The sequence below is a fragment of the Mustelus asterias genome, unplaced genomic scaffold, assembly GCF_964213995.1.
Source record: "Mustelus asterias unplaced genomic scaffold, sMusAst1.hap1.1 HAP1_SCAFFOLD_124, whole genome shotgun sequence".
Taxonomy (NCBI): Eukaryota; Metazoa; Chordata; class Chondrichthyes; order Carcharhiniformes; family Triakidae; genus Mustelus; species Mustelus asterias.
Genome location: NW_027590162.1, coordinates 881,492 through 893,001, shown reverse-complemented (window position 1 = coordinate 893,001; position 11,510 = coordinate 881,492).

Genomic DNA, 11,510 nt, shown 5'->3' with positions numbered 1-11,510 from the left:
TTGGAATTAACTCTCTCTCAATCTATTGCTCTGTCAGTATGGAATTAACTCTCTCTCAATCTATTGCTCTGTCAGTGTGGAATTAACTCTCTCACAATCTATTACTGAGTGTGAGTGTGGAATTAACTATCTCTCAATCTATTACTGAGTGCGAGTGTGCAAATAATACTCTCTCAATCTATTACTGTGTGAGAGGGTGGTATTAACTCACATCTATTACTAGGTGCGAGTGTGGAATTAACTCCCTCTCAATCTATTCCTGAGAGTGTGTGGAATTAACTCTCTCTCAATCGATTACTGAGTGTGAGTGTGGAATTAATTCTCTCTCAATCTATTACTGTGTGAGAGGGTGGAATTAACTCCCATCTATTACTATGCATGAGTGTGGAATTAACTCCCTCTCAATCTATTCCTGAGAGTGTGTGGAATTAACTCTCTCTCAATCTATTACTATGTGATAGTGTGGAATTAACCATCTCAATCTGTTAGTGTGTGTGTGTGGAATTAACACCCTCTGAATTGAATTGTGAGAGAGTGTGGAATTATCTCTCTCAATCTATTACTGTGTGCGAGTGTGCAATGAATAATCTCTCAATCTATCACTGTGTGAGTGTGTAATTAACTCTCTCTCAAACTATTACTGTGTTTCAGTGTGGAATTAACTCTCAATCTATTACTGTGTGTCAGTGTGGAATTGACTCTCTCTCAATCTATTGCACTGTGTGCGAGCGTGGAATTAACTGTCTCTCACTGTATTGTTGTGTGTGAGGATGGAAGAACTCTATCTCAATCTATTACTGTGTGAGAGTGTGGATGTAACTCTCTCTCAATATGTTACAGTGTGAGAGTGTGAAATTGACACTCTCTCAACCAATTACTGTGTTTGTGTAATTAACTCCCTCTCAAACTATTACTGAGTGTGAATGTGGAATTAACTCTCTCTCAATCTATTACTGTGTGATTGTGGAAATAACTCCCTAGCTATCTATTAATAATGTATGCAATTAACTGTCAGTCTCTGTTACTGTATGGAAGTTGGTCACTGTCAGCTTAGCAAACTGCTGCTAGTAGAGAGCCACAGGGATCAGTGCTGGGTTCTCAGCTATTTACAATCTATACTAATGACCCAGATGAAGGGACAGATCAACACCAAATTTTCAGGCAATATATAGGTAAGTGGGAAAGCAGGTTGTGAGGAGGACACAAAAAGTCTGCAAGGGGATATAGAGAGGTTAAAGTGAGTGGACACAAATCTGGCAGGTAGGATACAATGTAGGAAAGAGTGAGGCTTTCCACTTCAGTGGGAAGAATTGGAAGGCAGAACATTATTTAATTAGAGGAAGAGACAGCAGAATGTTACAGTACAGAGGATCTAACTGTAATTATAAGTACATATGTGGAGTATAAAAGTAGGGAAATGTTGCTGCAAATACATGGCATTGCTGAGTCTACACGTTTATATGCTTTCTCTGATTTAAAGAGGGAAACACTTGTATTGTAGGCAATGAAGATTCACTTGGTTGATTGCTAAGATGAAGGAGTCATCTTATGAGGAAGGTTTAATCAAGTTAAGCTAATATCATAGAAGTTGAGAAGAATGAGAGATGATCATATTGAAGAATCTGAGGAGACTGGACAGGGTAGATGTTGAGAGGAATGCTGCTGCCCGGGGAACTGGCCAAGCACGCCGTGTCGGAAGGGACAAAGGCGGTGACCAAGTACACCAGCTCCAAGTAAAACTCCCCATGGACTGAAAACACCCCAAACACAACGGCTCTTTTAAGAGCCACCCACAATCTCTGTGAAAAAGCTGCGCCATCTTTTCCCTTATTGAGTGAATGAGAAATGTATTTCTGGAGGATAGAGATTTGTCCCGGTGCAGAATGCTGTGAATGGGACTTCATACCCGCCCCTTACACACACTTTCACATTGAAGGGACAATCAAACTGAACTGAGAGCGTACTTTAAATCCCAGTCTGGGGCTTGTCACGGACAATGGGGAGAAAGAATATCAGGAGGTAATTATTTAAATTTATTTATCACTATATTCAGAGTTTCACGACCCTGAATTAATTTTTTTTTCTCGGGTGATCTGGGAGCAGCTCCCGCAACAGAGTAAAGGCGGGAATGAAGAGGTTATTCTCGGGCTGATCTGTTTATTCCGCAGCTTTCCCAGAGGACGGAATCAGCCAGATCTGTGCACACACAGGACCTGAGTCCATTGCAGCGCTTTAAGATCTGCCTCCCCCCGGCGCTCCCTATTCTCCGGTCACAAAGCTGCCTGTTCCACCGGCGGGATCGGGCCGGGGATTCTCTCCGCACTTCCCATTGTAACATTCCCGGCCGCTTTCAGGGGAGAGGATCAGAAATCAGCCGTTTCCCTCTGTCCCTGTGAAGCCTGTGTGAAGGGGTTGGTTGGTAATCTCTCTGTTTCTGCTTTTCCACTGAGCTGAGATTTGCTAAGTTTTAAATTGCTGAACGAGGTCTGATTACCGCGGGTTACAGATAAGAGATTGAGAAATTCAAACTGTTCCTAAAATAGCGCCAGGATTCTGTGAGGGAAAATACAATAAACAGATTATAAAGTGTGAGATTGAAATAGTTTCCTGAACATTCAGGCGTTCCGTTATTTTGTATTTTTCCTGCACTGAAATTGGCGGGTTTTTCCAATTTGAAAATGTGAACCAATCAAAACCTCCCATTTCTTCTCCCTGGCTCTCCGATTGGTTAAGAATGTGATTGAAATGTGAGGGGCCAATCAGAGCTCGAGTCTGGCTGCAGCCTCACAAACCGCTCATAATGATTATTAATAGAGATTAAACTGACGGAATCTGTATTTGAGATATTAAATGTACTTTGTTTCCACAGACAAATATTTGACCGATCCAAAACAAACGTGATATTTCCTCCACACAAGTTACAGGGGAAATTGTCGCCAACTCCTTCTCACACACAGTCCGTACATTGTCACTGACAGCTCAGAGACACAGACAGCTGATCAATTCCACAGACCCAAACAGCAGGAGAGACAGATGTTGTGCCTATTTGACAGTTAGTTCTCGTACCAGAATGGCCGAGTGGTTAAGGCTTAAGATCCAATGGACATATGTCTGCGTGGGTTCGAACCCCACTCCTGGTAAATGAATTTTTAACACTACAGTCTGCACCCTCTCCTTTCCTTCTCCCCTCTACTCTATGAACGGTATGATTCGTCCGTTTTACGCAAGAAGCAATACCTTTCACTGTATACCAATACATCAAAACAAACTCAGTGCCATTGATAGGGGAATCCATAAATCCCAGTCCAAATTCTCACCTAATATTGGATCATCACTGTGTCAATCCCACAATAGAGCAGCCACAGCTCCAAATTCAATATCTGATCAAACTGACAAATGGTTTTCGGTTAAAAGTTACACAATGCACCTTAACAATGTACACTGAGATTCGAGTTAAATACCACCCACATCAGGGGTTTAAAAGTGGCCCATAGTTTGTATCCTCACAAATACATTCGATACGAAGCCTCATCTCAAATACATTCTCAGATTGAGATATTCTGAGAGCGAGTATAACCTGAGATACAAATTCAGATTCCAGTTGAAAACTCACCCAGATTATGAAACTTAAAGTTACAATATCAATTTGATTACTTTGAATTGAACTATAGCTTATTAACTAATCCTAACTCCCCACTCACACTGAGCCAGATGGACGACACTATATGAATTCCAGACTGAGTTTCCTTTTACATTCATGTCAAAATTCTTCCTCAGAATCAGGCTGAGTGTCACAGATCAAATCAGTGTGAACAACCTGAGTGAAGCTTGCATAGCAATCCAGCATCAGATTGAAGGATACATTATCTTTCACAATTGTGTTCAGAGTGACACAGATTTAATGTTGGGCCGAAATTCACATACATTGTTTGCTTCAAACCTACCACATCAGTGGCCTGTTGTTTTGCTGGAAATTTATATAGAATGAATCCAAACTTATAAATAGATTGAAGATTACATGATGAATCCCATGCTCACATTGAGTCATAGACTCTGACATACACACGATAATTCTCAAACATGTGCTCAGTGTTAGATGAATGAATCTCATGCTGCACATAGAGCACCAGGGACTGAAAGTTACATCTGATTATCACACTTACATAGCAGTATCCTAGACACTGAGTACCAGTGACAGATTCAGAATGATCCCACACTCACACACATGACAGTCTGACCAATACACATGATTTGCACCCTTTAGAAACAGCAGCAGATATACTCAGATGCTGAATGAACCCCAAATCACGTATGGTACCAGAGAGAGAAACATAAATCCTACCCTAATATTCCATCTTTGTGACAGATCAGAATGCCTGCCAAACTCATACAATTTCAGAGAATACTGAATACTGCACTCGTGTGGTACCAGAAAGATTCCTATTCAGAATTGTGTTTAAATTCATATACAATAGCACTGACTGATGGTCACACACACAAACACACACACTAACTGAAATTGAGTCTTTAAACCAAAGGTAGATAGATTGTTGATAAGCAAAGAGGTAAAAGGTATTAAGGTTAGGCAGGAGTGTGGATTCGATGTTCAAATCAGATCAGCCATGATGTTATAGAATGGAGGAGCAGACTCGAGTGGTCTATTCCTGCTCAGATTTTGAATGTTCACACATGCTATTCTTAAGAGATTCAGAATGAGTCCCAAATTCACTTGCAGTATCAGAAAGTAACTGATAGACAAAATCCCTTGCTCAACTACTGTTCCAAACACAGGTTCAAATAATGATGCAACATGCATCCTGCAGCAAAAAATGCAAGATACATATGGCATATGGTACAGATATATTGCACCAGAGAATGACAGATACAGAATGAATCCAGCCACAATGAAGGAACAGCGATATATTCCCAAGTGAGAATGGTAAGTGACTTGGAGGGGAAGATCCATTTAATGGTGTTTCCATGAGTCAACTGTTCTTGTCCTTCTCTAGACGGTAGTGCTCTTTGGTTTGAAAGATGCTACTGAAGGAACATTTGTGAGTTCCAGTAGCTCATCTTGGAGGTAGTAAGTACTGCTGCCACTGTGTGTCAGTGGTCAAGGGCATGTGTGTTTACAGATGGGATGTCAATCATGAGGGATGCTTTGTCCGGGATGGTGTCAAACCTCTTGAGTGTTGCTGGTGCTGCATTAACCCAGGCAAGTGGAGATTAATCCATCATACTCCTGATTTGTGCCTGGTAGATGGTGAACAGTGTTTGGCAGTCAGGATCTTTGTTACTCACCATGTGATTCTGTGTCTCTGACCTGCCTTGTAGCCCTTGTATTACATCGCTAGTCCAATTGAAGGTAATCACAAAGATATTGATATAGAACATAGAACATAGAAAGCCACAGCACAAACAGGCCCTTCGGCCCACAAGTTGCGCCGATCACATCCCCACCTCTAGGCCTATCTATAGCCCTCAATCCCATTAAATCCCATGTACTCATCCAGAAGTCTCTTAAAAGACCCCAACGAGTTTGCCTCCACCACCACCGACGTCAGCCGATTCCACTCACCCACCACCCTCTGAGTGAAAAACTTACCCCTGACATCCCCCCTGTACCTACCCCCCAGCACCTTAAACCTGTGTCCTCTCGTAGCAACCATTTCAGCCCTTGGAAATAGCCTCTGAGAGTCCACCCTATCCAGACCCCTCAACATCTTGTAAACCTCTATCAGGTCACCTCTCATCCTTCGTCTCTCCAGGGAGAAGAGACCAAGCTCCCTCAACCTATCCTCATAAGGCATGCCCCCCAATCCAGGCAACATCCTTGTAAATCTCCTCTGCACCCTTTCAATGGCTTCAACATCTTTCCTGTAATGAGGTGACCAGAACTGCGCGCAGTACTCCAAGTGGGGTCTAACCAGGGTCCTATAAAGCTGCAGCATTATCTCCCGACTCCTAAACCCAATCCCTCGATTAATGAAGGCTAGTACGCCATACGCCTTCTTGACCGCATCCTCCACCTGCGAGGCCGATTTAAGAGTCCTATGGACCCGGACCCCAAGGTCCTTCTGATCCTCTACACTGCTAAGAATGGTACCCTTCATTTTATACTGCTGCTCCATCCCATTGGATCTGCCAAAATGGATCACCACACACTTATCCGGGTTGAAGTCCATCTGCCACTTCTCCGCCCAGTCTTGCATTCTATCTATGTCTCGCTGCAACTTCTGACATCCCTCCAAACTATCCACAACACCACCTACCTTGGTGTCGTCAGCAAACTTACCAACCCATCCCTCCACTTCCTCATCCAGGTCATTTATGAAAATGACAAACAGCAAGGGTCCCAGAACAGATATAATTTCATTTAATGTCAAGGGACAATGGTTAGATTCTCTCTTGCTGGAAATGGTCTTTGTCTGGTACATGTGTGGTGTGATTGTTATTTGCCACATCTCAGCCCAAGCTTGGATACTGTCCAGTTCTTGCTGCATTTGGGAATGGGCTGCTTCGGTAACTGAAGAGTCCTGAATGGTGCTAAACATTGCACAGTCATCAGCGAGCATCTCCAATTCTAACCTTATGGTGGAAGGGTCTGGGACAGTAACTTGACAAACTCGGGAAATGGTCTCCTGAGGATGAAATGACTGACCACCGCAACCATCTGGCTTTATGCTGGATCAAGTTCCAACCAGTGGAGAGGTTTCCATGATTCCCATCGACTTTGCTTTTGCTGAGGATCCTTGATGCTGAACTCGGTCAAATCCTGTTTTGATCTCAAGGGCAGTCACTCTCATCTCATCTCAGAGGATAGTTAGTCAGTGGAATTCCCTTCCCCAGACAACAGTTGAGACTGGATCATTGAATATGTTCTAGGCTGAATTAGACAGATTATACAAGGGAGTGAATGGTTGCTGCAAAAGTTCGAAAAGTCGAATTGCAGCCACAATTATTTTAGTTATGATCTTTTTCCTTGGTCCATTCATAGAATGTGCGCATCACTGGCCAGCATTTATTACCCATCCACGTATCGAGTCAACCACATTGCTGTCGCTCTGAAGTCACATGTAGGCCACACAAGGTAATTTCATCAGATTTCCTGCCCTAAAGCACATTAGTGAACCAGATGGATTTTTCCAACAATGGTTCCATCGCCATCACTAGATTCTTATTTTCAAATTACTTTTGATTGAAATCAAATTCTACCATCTGCTGTGGAGGGTTTCGAACCTGGGTCCCCAGAACATTAGCTGAGTTTCCAGATTAATAGTCTAGCGATGATACCACGAGACCATCGCCTCCCCTTCTTGAATGATGGTGCAGGACTGAGGGGCTGAATGGCCTGACTCCTGCCCGTATTTCTAATATGATAGTAACCGTCATAATTGATTCCATTTTATTTTGATTTTTGGTTTTCATCTATATTTTCTCTTGATTTTGCTTTCAGCTGGCAGTTGTTCGTCATTCTTCAATTCACACCTCCTTCAGACACATCTCTGTTTGCTGTTACTTGTTCCTTTCCCACTCCCTTTAGCCTTGCAGCACCAATTCTTTTATTACTTAATCACTCCTGCCCTCCACCTTGCTTTGGAAAGCACAAGACAAAAGGTTCCACGAATTTCAGTAATGAGGCAGGAGTAGGATTAATTAATAATCTGACAGTAAATAAACATCAAACACTGAGTGACCACAATATGTTAGAGGCAGACATTCAGTGCGTGGAGAAAGGACACACGCAGGTCACAGTTTTGACCTGAAGTAAGGCCGAGAAAGGTGAAATGTGTTGTAAACTGAACACGTTAAAATCCGTCCAGCTGTGAAGAGGCGAATCAAGGGAACAATCAGAGAGACTGAAAAAAGTATTTCATACAATGTGTAAGCAATGTGCAAACCTGAAGAAAGGAAACTTCACTTTCTCAGTTTATGGTGAGTTTGGGAACTGAATTTCATGTTTTAAACCAGTAATTAAGAAAAAAATAGTGATTTCTGTCCAAATAAGGATTAACTCTGTTTTTAACGGGATGCTGTGTCCGCTGTGCTGATATTCTTGTCCTTCTCAATAGTACATGTCACAGGGAGCACGCTGCTGCCCATATAAGCATGGTGGCTTACTGCAGAGTGCCCCGGAGATCAGAAATAGTGCAGCTAATATGTCTCAACGTCACTAGATTGTTTTCATTGAAGAAAATAGCTTTTTTTCTATTCGGACAATCATAGAGTGATGGTGAATAATTCAAGATCATTCGGATCATCACGCCTGTGTCAGCTGTTTGGGAGAAACGGGCTGAAAGGGACAAACCTTGGCTTGTGTATCTTTGCAACATTTACAGCTTGTGTCCGTGTGTGAGTAAATGGCATTTCAGCGATCATTCAAATGTTAACGAGTAGCGAGAAGCGGAAGAAAATTACAGCATCCTGGGCGGAAATGTCAAATCATTTTGAAGGAGCCGCTGAGGAATTATTTTTGCTGTTGCTCAAAACCTAATAGCAGAGAATGGTTTCGATCCATCGACCTCTGGGTTATGGGCCCAGCACGCTTCCGCTGCGCCACTCTACTACACAATTAAAATCGCCTGCGAACTATTGTGAATGTGTCACAGGTATTCACTTCCGTGTTCATCATTGGAGTGTATGCGCTCGGCTGCTCCCCCTGGCGCCACAATTCCACTGTCACCAAGAATGGAAAACACAGAACGACACACAGACGAAGCGACAGATAGTCAGGATACACAAGATCACACACAGGCAAAGGAGAATGGACTGAGTGGTCATTAATGTAAATCCCAAGATGTCTCCTGTTTCTAACCTTCTTCTTCTTGTTTAATTCTGCTTCCTTGTTTCTAAATAGATCCTCTGCTCTGGAACTGCGATCTCTGCTGTGGAACTGTGATCTCTGCTACGGAACTGTGATCCCTGCTGTGGAACTGTGATCCCTGCTGTGGAACTGTACTTTCTGCTGTGGAACTGTGATCTCTGCTGTGGAACTCTTTTCCCTGTTGTGGAAAAGTTCTCAGTGCTGTGGAACTGTGCTCGCTGCTGTGGAACTGTGATCTCTGCTGTGGAACTGTGCTCTCTGCTGTGGAACTGTGCTCTCTGCTGTGGAACTGCGCTCCCTGCTGTGGAACTGCGCTCCCTGCTGTGGAACTGTGATCTCCGCTGTGGAACTCATTTCACTGTTGTGGAAAAATACTCTCTGCTGTGGAACTGTGCTCTCTGCTGTCAAACTGTGATCTCTGCTGTGGAACTGCGCTCCCTGCTGTGGAACTGCGCTCCCTGCTGTGGAACTGCGCTCCCTGCTGTGGAACTGCGCTCCCTGCTGTGGAACTGTGCTCTCTGCTGTGGAACTGTGATCTCCGCTGTGGAACTCATTTCACTGTTGTGGAAAAATACTCTCTGCTGTGGAACTGTGCTCTCTGCTGTCAAACTGTGATCTCTGCTGTGGAACTGCGCTCCCTGCTGTGGAACTGCGCTCCCTGCTGTGGAACTGTGCTCTCTGCTGTGGAACTGTGATATCTGCTGTGGTACTCTGATCCCTGCTGTGGAACTGTGCTCTCTGCTGTGGAACTGTGATCTCCGCTGTGGAATTCATTTCCCTGTTGTGGATAAATACTCTCTGCTGTGGAACTGTGCTCTCTGCTGTCAAACTGTGATCTCTGCTGTGGAACTGTGCTCTCTGCTGTGAAACTGTGCTCAGGGGTTACATTTTCCACTCTCCAAACTGCTTAGACTGTTAAAGAATGTAGAGAATGTTGGATCCATTCTTCCCATTGCCACTTCGTTTAGAACCCTGTGATGTAGATTATTGGGCTTTGGAGATTTTGCAGCCCTCAGTCCCATTAATTTCTCCAGCACTATATATTTCAGTATATTAAATCCCCCCAATTTCTAGACCATGGTTCCCGAGCATTGCTGGGAAGTTATTTGTGTGTTCCTCCATGAAGACAGCATGAAAACACTTATTTAATTGCGCTGCCATTTCCTTGTTCTCCATTATAAATTTGCCCAAAACCGAATGCAAAGCACCTAAATTTATCTTCGATATATTTTTTCACATACTAACATAAGCTTTAATAGTCCAATTGTCAGCGACTTGCAATTTCACTCTCATACAGCATTTTATCCCTCTAATCAATCTCTTTGTCCTCTTTTCCTGAAATAAAAACTGTTCCCAATCCTTCGGGTTTCAACTTTTTCTTTCAACTTTATAAAAATCACCATCAGATCTAATAATACCTAATTTTATTAGCCATGATTGGGTCATTTTTCCTGTTATGTTTTTGCGACTGAAGGAAATGTACAACTGTTACAATGCAAGCATTTCTTCCTTAAATATCAGACACTGCCTATCCACCTTCGTGCCCCTTCATCGAGTTTCCCAATCTATTTTAGCCAACTCACCTGTAATACATTCTGAGTTTCCTTTGTTTAGAGCTGGGACTTCAGTTTAAGCTTGGATTTGAATCTTTATTCTGACTGAAGACAGGTGTTTCACAAAGCAGACACTCAATCTATCCAACCCAGAGCAAACCACATTGTGAGCATTGAATGTATTCTACAAAATTGAAACATAAAACGTTCAGATACATCAATATTTCTCCTGGCCGTATAATTAAGATCTTGAACAATGCGTACTGATAATGGAGCTTTCCATTTGAGAAATTCTGATATTTCTTCCTTTTTCCTCAGCCACTGATCTCCCCACTCTGTGGCTGACAGCATACTCATCTGTGTCTGCTCTTGTCCCACACCTCTGCTCTCACCCCGTCTCTATATTCTCTATATTATGATAATGCTTTCTCCTTTAAATTACCAACTTTTTCAATGGATTAGCTCTCAGCATTTTTACCACCTCTCGCTTGTGTGATGCTGTCACCAAACATTCCTTCCCCTCCGAATACCGCAGTCCTTTCCTAACAGCTTCTATTTGTCGTTTTGACTTTCCATGGCACCTGTCAAGGTGCAACAACAGGCCTTTTACCTCTTTTCTCCTCATCAGATACCCCCTCAATGAATCCTACTGGACTAATCATTTAAATGTAGTGTGCTGTATTTGCTGCTCACAATGTACTCTGCTCTACATTCTGATGACAGATGTACAGATTGTGGAACATTTCCATTCAGTCCACAAGTAGCACACTATTTGTGATAATTCCTATCATTTTAATTCTGTGCTTTGCTCACACTGATCATTCTGTCCTTGGTCTTCTCTAGTGCTCCAATGGAACTCATGCACCCCTCTTGACGACACAGTGCTCACTATCTTTACTTGTACTCTTACTATTTCCTTTAGACTGTTTGCCATTTTATGCGCGTGTGTTGCACACAATCACAAACCTCCCTTTTGTTTTTTTTTGCCATCTGCCGTTCTCTGTAGCATTTTCTTAAAATCTTCGATCACATTTGTAACTTTCACCAGTGCTGATGAAAGGATGTTGATCTGAAAGTTTAAACCTGATCACTATTTACCCTCGCAGGTGCATACTTGTTGTGTACATCCAGAT